This window comes from Tiliqua scincoides, chromosome 11, assembly GCF_035046505.1.
Source record: "Tiliqua scincoides isolate rTilSci1 chromosome 11, rTilSci1.hap2, whole genome shotgun sequence".
Classification (NCBI taxonomy): domain Eukaryota; kingdom Metazoa; phylum Chordata; class Lepidosauria; order Squamata; family Scincidae; genus Tiliqua; species Tiliqua scincoides.
This window is the reverse complement of record NC_089831.1, coordinates 8810124-8816057: the sequence shown is the minus strand read 5'-3', so window position 1 is coordinate 8816057 and position 5934 is coordinate 8810124.

The window sequence follows — 5934 nt, the reverse complement described above, 5'->3', positions numbered from 1 at the left end:
CTTTCCAATGCAAATTAGCCATCAGGGGCTAACAGGCCTCAATAAATGGAGGAAGAGAGAAAAATTCATATTAATGTGCTGGGGCATCTTTGTTTCAGAGTCTCCCATGTTCTGCTTTAATCAGATCACTTCCTGTAGTTATTAAAATATTCTCAGAATAAATAAATAAATAAATAAATGTAATAACAATAATACAGGTATTTCTATACCGCCTTTCTTGGTCCTTAGATTTCTCCTTAGACTTTATTCAAGGCGGTTTACATAGGCAGGCAATTTTTAAATCCCTGTAGGGATTTTTACAGTTTGAAAGAAGGTTTCTATCTTTCAAGAAACCACAACATTCAGGTGTTTCTTTCTTGATCTGGCCGCACATTCTGGCCTCCATCCTCCCACGTTCAGAGCAGATGGAATAACTCGGCTCAGCTTGTCAGCCGCTTCAAGGTCGCACGGTGCTGGTGGCCTCGAACTGCCAACCTTCGGATGTTATCTTCAGGCAAATGGAGGCTCTACCCTCTAGACCAGACCTCCTGCCCAAATGTATGTATGTAAAATTTAGACATACATTGAAGTTGTTGAACCCAGGATACTGCCATGCAGAGGAAAAATAATGGTACCCTACCAGGCAGGGCTGCTCTAAGACTACCAAGTGCTTGAGGCAGCATGCCAAATGCACACACACACACCCTTAGTTTGCAGCATACCAGCTTTGCCACCACTTTTCCTTCTCCCACTCCCTGGATTCGTAAAGGAAGAGGGAACGGAGCAGAAAAGGAAGAAAGAAGAGTGGAACTGTGGCCTAGAACTGTGGTCTCCTTCAACCTGTTTTATGCCACGACCCCAATATGTAAATAAAGTATGAGACTGGGAACCCAGCCATTGATCCCGCCCTCTCCCAGGACCCTATCCACCCACACCCACCCTCATCATGTCACTCCCTGCCCCTGTAATGCCTTCCCAACTCTGTTCACAGTTACCTAATATTCTTTGGCATATTGGTATATTGCTAGAAAGCAGAAAAAGTCACCATGAAGCCTGGCGCTAGTGAAAACCAAGAACCTGAGCAGAACACAATCCCCTGGTCCCTGAATGAGTACACCAGGTGCTTCCCCCTTGATGCTCTAGTCCCATTTATTAGTAGGGCCATTGGGGGATTTCTAGTCTTCAACCTTTTTCATTCCCATAAGTTGCCACAACCCCAGAACTGAGACTTTGTTACCCCCAAGGTTGAAGAACAGTGGTGTAGACCAGGGGTGCCCAAACCTTGGCCCTGGGGCCACATGCGGCCCTCGAGGCCTCTCAATGCGGCCCTCAGGGAGCCCCCAGTCTCCAATGAGCCTCTGGTCCTTCAGAGATTTGTTGCAGCCCGCACTGCTCTCAGCGTGAAGGCAACTGTTTGACCTTTTTGCATGAGCTGAGGGATGAGGGCTTCCTCCACTGCTTGCTGTTTCATGTCTGTGATGCAGTAGTGGCAGCAAAGGAAAGGCCAGCCTTGCTTTGTGCAAGGCCTTTTATAGGCCTTGAGCTATTGCAAGACCTTCATTCATTCATATAAGTTCATCTTTAATATATTCATTTATGTAAACTTATGTAAATTTATTCAAATTTTAAATGTAAATGAATTCTTTCTTTCCCAGTGTCAGACGCAGTGTCAGACACAGTGTCTTTCCCATTCTCTGACACAGTGTCAGAGAGATGATGTGGTCCTCCTGCCAAAAACTTTGGACACCCCTGGTATAGACCATCGTGGTTCAACAAGCAGCCCAAGGACTCTTTTTGGCAGACCTCAGGAGCCCAGCTGCAGTCCCCCACTGTCTCCTCCTGCTTCATTGGTTTTTTAAATTTAATTGCAGTTCTGAGTTGGATCTGAACAAGTCCCATTGGGCAGACTGGAGAGTTACACAGGGTAAAGGGGAAAAATGCCTCTTAACCTGCTCTGGATACGACATAAGACAGTCGACCCAGCTGTGCTAGCACATATTAGAACTGGGTTGTGAGTGAGTGGATCAAGGATCTTATTCACTAGTGGGCAGCCAGCTTTGTATGTTCACAACGGCTGAGACTGAGGAGCTCGCTGGGGTTGAAAAAACAACCCTAACATCTAGTGCTATCACTGTTTTAACGAAGCATTCCCAATAGGCAAAAATAGGACTAGGGGCAGTTGGAGCCTATGCACCTGATGGTAGGAGATTTTGGTTGCAACATCCCTCTGATTTTCTTTTTTGCTTAAGATGGGTGGGGGGGGGGGAGAAGGGATATGAAGAACATGAATGGTAAAAATAAATAAATAAATAAATAAATAGAATTCTTGCTGCAGAATAGGGTAAAAGGTAGGAGCTTGGATTCAAAAGATGAATGGCGATTTGCATCAACCGAACCCTGCTTTGCTGTCAGTTCACCTGCATCGTCTGGCTTCATTCATTGGCCTCCCCTTCCCTTTGACCAAATGGCCTTGGACAATCTATGCAGTTGTTATTACCATGGGAACAAAATCAGAATTGACACAAGCAGCTTCACTCCATCACATACTTCTCCTTGCTCTGGAATTTGTGTAGTACTAGGGTGGAGAAGACACACTGGCTTCCCCCTGGATTTTGAATCAGTCATAACATCATGGATTCGTAAAGTTGGAAGGCAGCCACAAGGTCAACCTCCTGTCTGTAGCAGGAAATTCTCCTAGAGCATCTCCAGCAGGTGCCTATGGAGCCTCTGTTTGAAGATCTCCAGGGAGGGACAATCCACCACCTCCCTTGGCTGTCTGTCCCACTACAGAACTCCTTAGATCTTCCTGCTCAGCCAGTTCCAGTACCTTCAGCACATGTCTTGTGATGATCTCCAGGCCACTCAGCAGAGGCTCTCTCAAGTTTATACTCTCAGTTCCCTCAGGGAACAGGTAGGCAGGTGGAGACCTGTTTCTACCATCTGCCCATCTGCACTGTTCCTCATCCTCCTGCTTCCTGGATTGGGCATCTGATGGAACAAACCGATGGGAGATTTAGGACACATAAAAGGAGGTGCTTTTCACACGATTAGTCTGTGGAATTCATTGCCACAAATGCAGTGATGTTTAAAAGGGGATAAATTGGATTGGATAAATTCCTGGAGAACAAGTCTATTAATGGCTACAAGCCACAATAGCTTATGTGCGGCCTCTGATCTCAATAGTATGTGAGCCTGTGAACCACCAGGCAAGCAATGGTGGAGAGGGGCATGCATTCACATCGCTAAGCATTCTGGGTAAATATTTCTTTACCTAGCATTAATTAGTCTGTGGAACTCCTTGCCACAGAGTGTGGCAATAGCTTCTGACCTAGATGTCTTTAAAAGGGAATTGGACAGATTTCTGGAGGAAACAAGATTTCTTGTTCTTTTCTCCAAGGCTGCAGGTGGAGGACTACATGACAGGATGCTGGACAAGGTCCACATTTGGTCAGATCCACTAGGGCAGTGTTTCTCAACCTTTGCCCCCCCGACATACCACTTCTCATGGTCTATCAAGTACCAGCAATACCTGTGATGTCAACTCATGGTTCTGTGCCTTCTGGTCCCTCCATGCAGAAGCTCTTGGGGAAGGGGGAAGGGGGGAAGATTCTTCATGCAAACAAATGGCCACCTCATTTCAAGGCTGGCATCAGGTGACAGCTGTGGGGCATTGGCCAGGGGCCCCAGAACATTAGGGGCATAAGACTTGCTTGGTGCCCAATTTGTGCAATGAAAAAGATGACAGCTACCAGCCCAGCCGCTGAGAAGTGCTGAGTGACTGTTAAAAGTGAGGGGTGTCAAACATAAGGCCCATGGGCCAAATGCGGCCCCCAGAAGCAGTTTATCTGTCCCTTGTTAAAATTGGGCTCTCCCAACTTGATAATTGGGCTTGCTCATATCTTGAAAAGATAAATAAAATTAGTATATTTTCTGTTCTGTCATCTGTAGCTACTGAGTTTCTAGGTCTGGCCAACATCTGCTTAATGATGTCACTTCCTGCTGATTGAGGTCACTTCCGGTCCTCAGCAGGCTCCATGAATGCTAGCTTTGGCCCTCTGTATGAAACAAGTTAGACATCCCTACAAACACTTTCCTAGGAGTAAGCCCCACTGAACACATTGGGCCTTACTTCATTATAAACAAGCACAGGTTTGTGCAGTAAGCCCCCCACAATATCAAAGAGCTTGGTAGTGGAGGAGCCTGATAAGCCCCTCAGCAGCTGTGCTGTTGGCTGCCATCTTTTTTGTCAATAATGCAGAGCCACCCCCCATTGCGATGTCACACTCATGCAGCAAAGGAAGCACAATCTATTATGGGTTACAAAGTCAGCGCCTGCAGCTGTGTATTCTAGATTGCCACCACTCACACCTGTCAGAACCTGGGGAGCACACCAAGATACTTGGCCTCCATGAAGTCATCCCTACCCCCCACACAAGTGTTTTGGACAGCCTGCATGCCAAAGCCATAATACGTAGATTGGTTCCATGCATAAAGAAGTGGGAGATACAGGCTAGTAGTTCACACTCATCACTTGAGGACTGCTACACCAAGTGATGACTTGCCTGCATAAATGGGTAACATCACAGATATTATATCATCAGGAGAACTTGCATTGCTCCACCTGGCCTGCATTTCACTGGAGTTCATTCACACATTCAACTGCCATCAAAGGTTGACTTAGGGCATGCACACTCATCAGCTGATGACTTAAACATCAAGTAATGATTTCACTGCCAGCACTGGGATTCAAGGGGGAGACTGGGATCAAGTTCCACACTGGATCCTCAAGACACACCCCTGATGGTGCATTGGGTAGCACCACTGACAATGTTACTGAGAGCACAGTCCTATGCATGTCTACTCAGAAGTAAGTCCCATTGTTTCAAATGGGGATTACTCCCAGGAAAGTGTGTATAGGAAAGTGTGCCACTGAGTTCCCCAGGATACTTAGGACTGCAGTTTGAGTCAGAACCAAGTGCCACTGAGTTCCCAGGGTGAAAAGGACTGCTGTTTAAGTCTGAACCAAGTGTCAGTGAGTGCCCCAGGATGCATAGGGCAGCAGTTTGACTCAGAACCAAGTGCCACTGAGTTCCCAGGGTGAAAAGGACTGCAGTTTAAGTCTGAACCAAGTATCAGTGAGTTCCCCAGGATGCATAGGACTGCAGTTTGACTCAGAACCAAGTGCCACTGAGTTCCCAGGGTGAAAAGGACTGCTGTTTAAGTCTGAACCAAGTGTCAATGACTTCCCCAGGATGCATAGGGCAGCAGTTTAACTCAGAACCAAGTGCCACTGAGTTCCCAGGTGAAAAGGACTGCAGTTTAAGTCTGAACCAAGTATCAGTGAGTTCCCCAGGATGCATAGGAGTGCGGTTTGACTCAGAACCAAGTGCCACTGAGTTCCCAGGGTGAAAAAGACTGCAGTTTAAGTGTCCAAGTGTCAATGAGTTCCCCAGGATGCACAGGGCAGCAGTTTGAGTCAGAACCAAGTGCCACTGAGTTCCCAGGGTGCAAAGGGCTGCAGTTTGAGGTGGATCTCTCTCTCTCTCTTTCTCTCTCTCTCCCTCCCCCCCCCCTTACTTGAATGGAAAGGAAGGCGTGTGCTTGCGCTAAACGGTTCTCGCCCGGCAGCTACTTTAATGGGCTGGAAAAAATTCTTCCCCTGAAGTCCCCACGTTCTCCTGTGCTTGAATGAGCATCGCTCGCCATTGGCTGCCGGGCCGCTCCTTCGGATTGGCTCCGGCGTGGGAGTGGGGCGTGGGAACCGGACCAGGGAGGCTATAAAAGGACCAGGTCGGTCACCTGCAGCTGAGCAGGAGGGAGCGGTGGGGAGGAGAAGAAGGGCTGGGAGAGGGAGCCTCGGTGAGCCCGGTCCCGCCTGTGCTGAGGCTCCGCAGGACGAGCAAGCCCAGGGGGGGCGCACGCCTAGCAGCAAACTTCGGAGAAACTTCCTCGAGG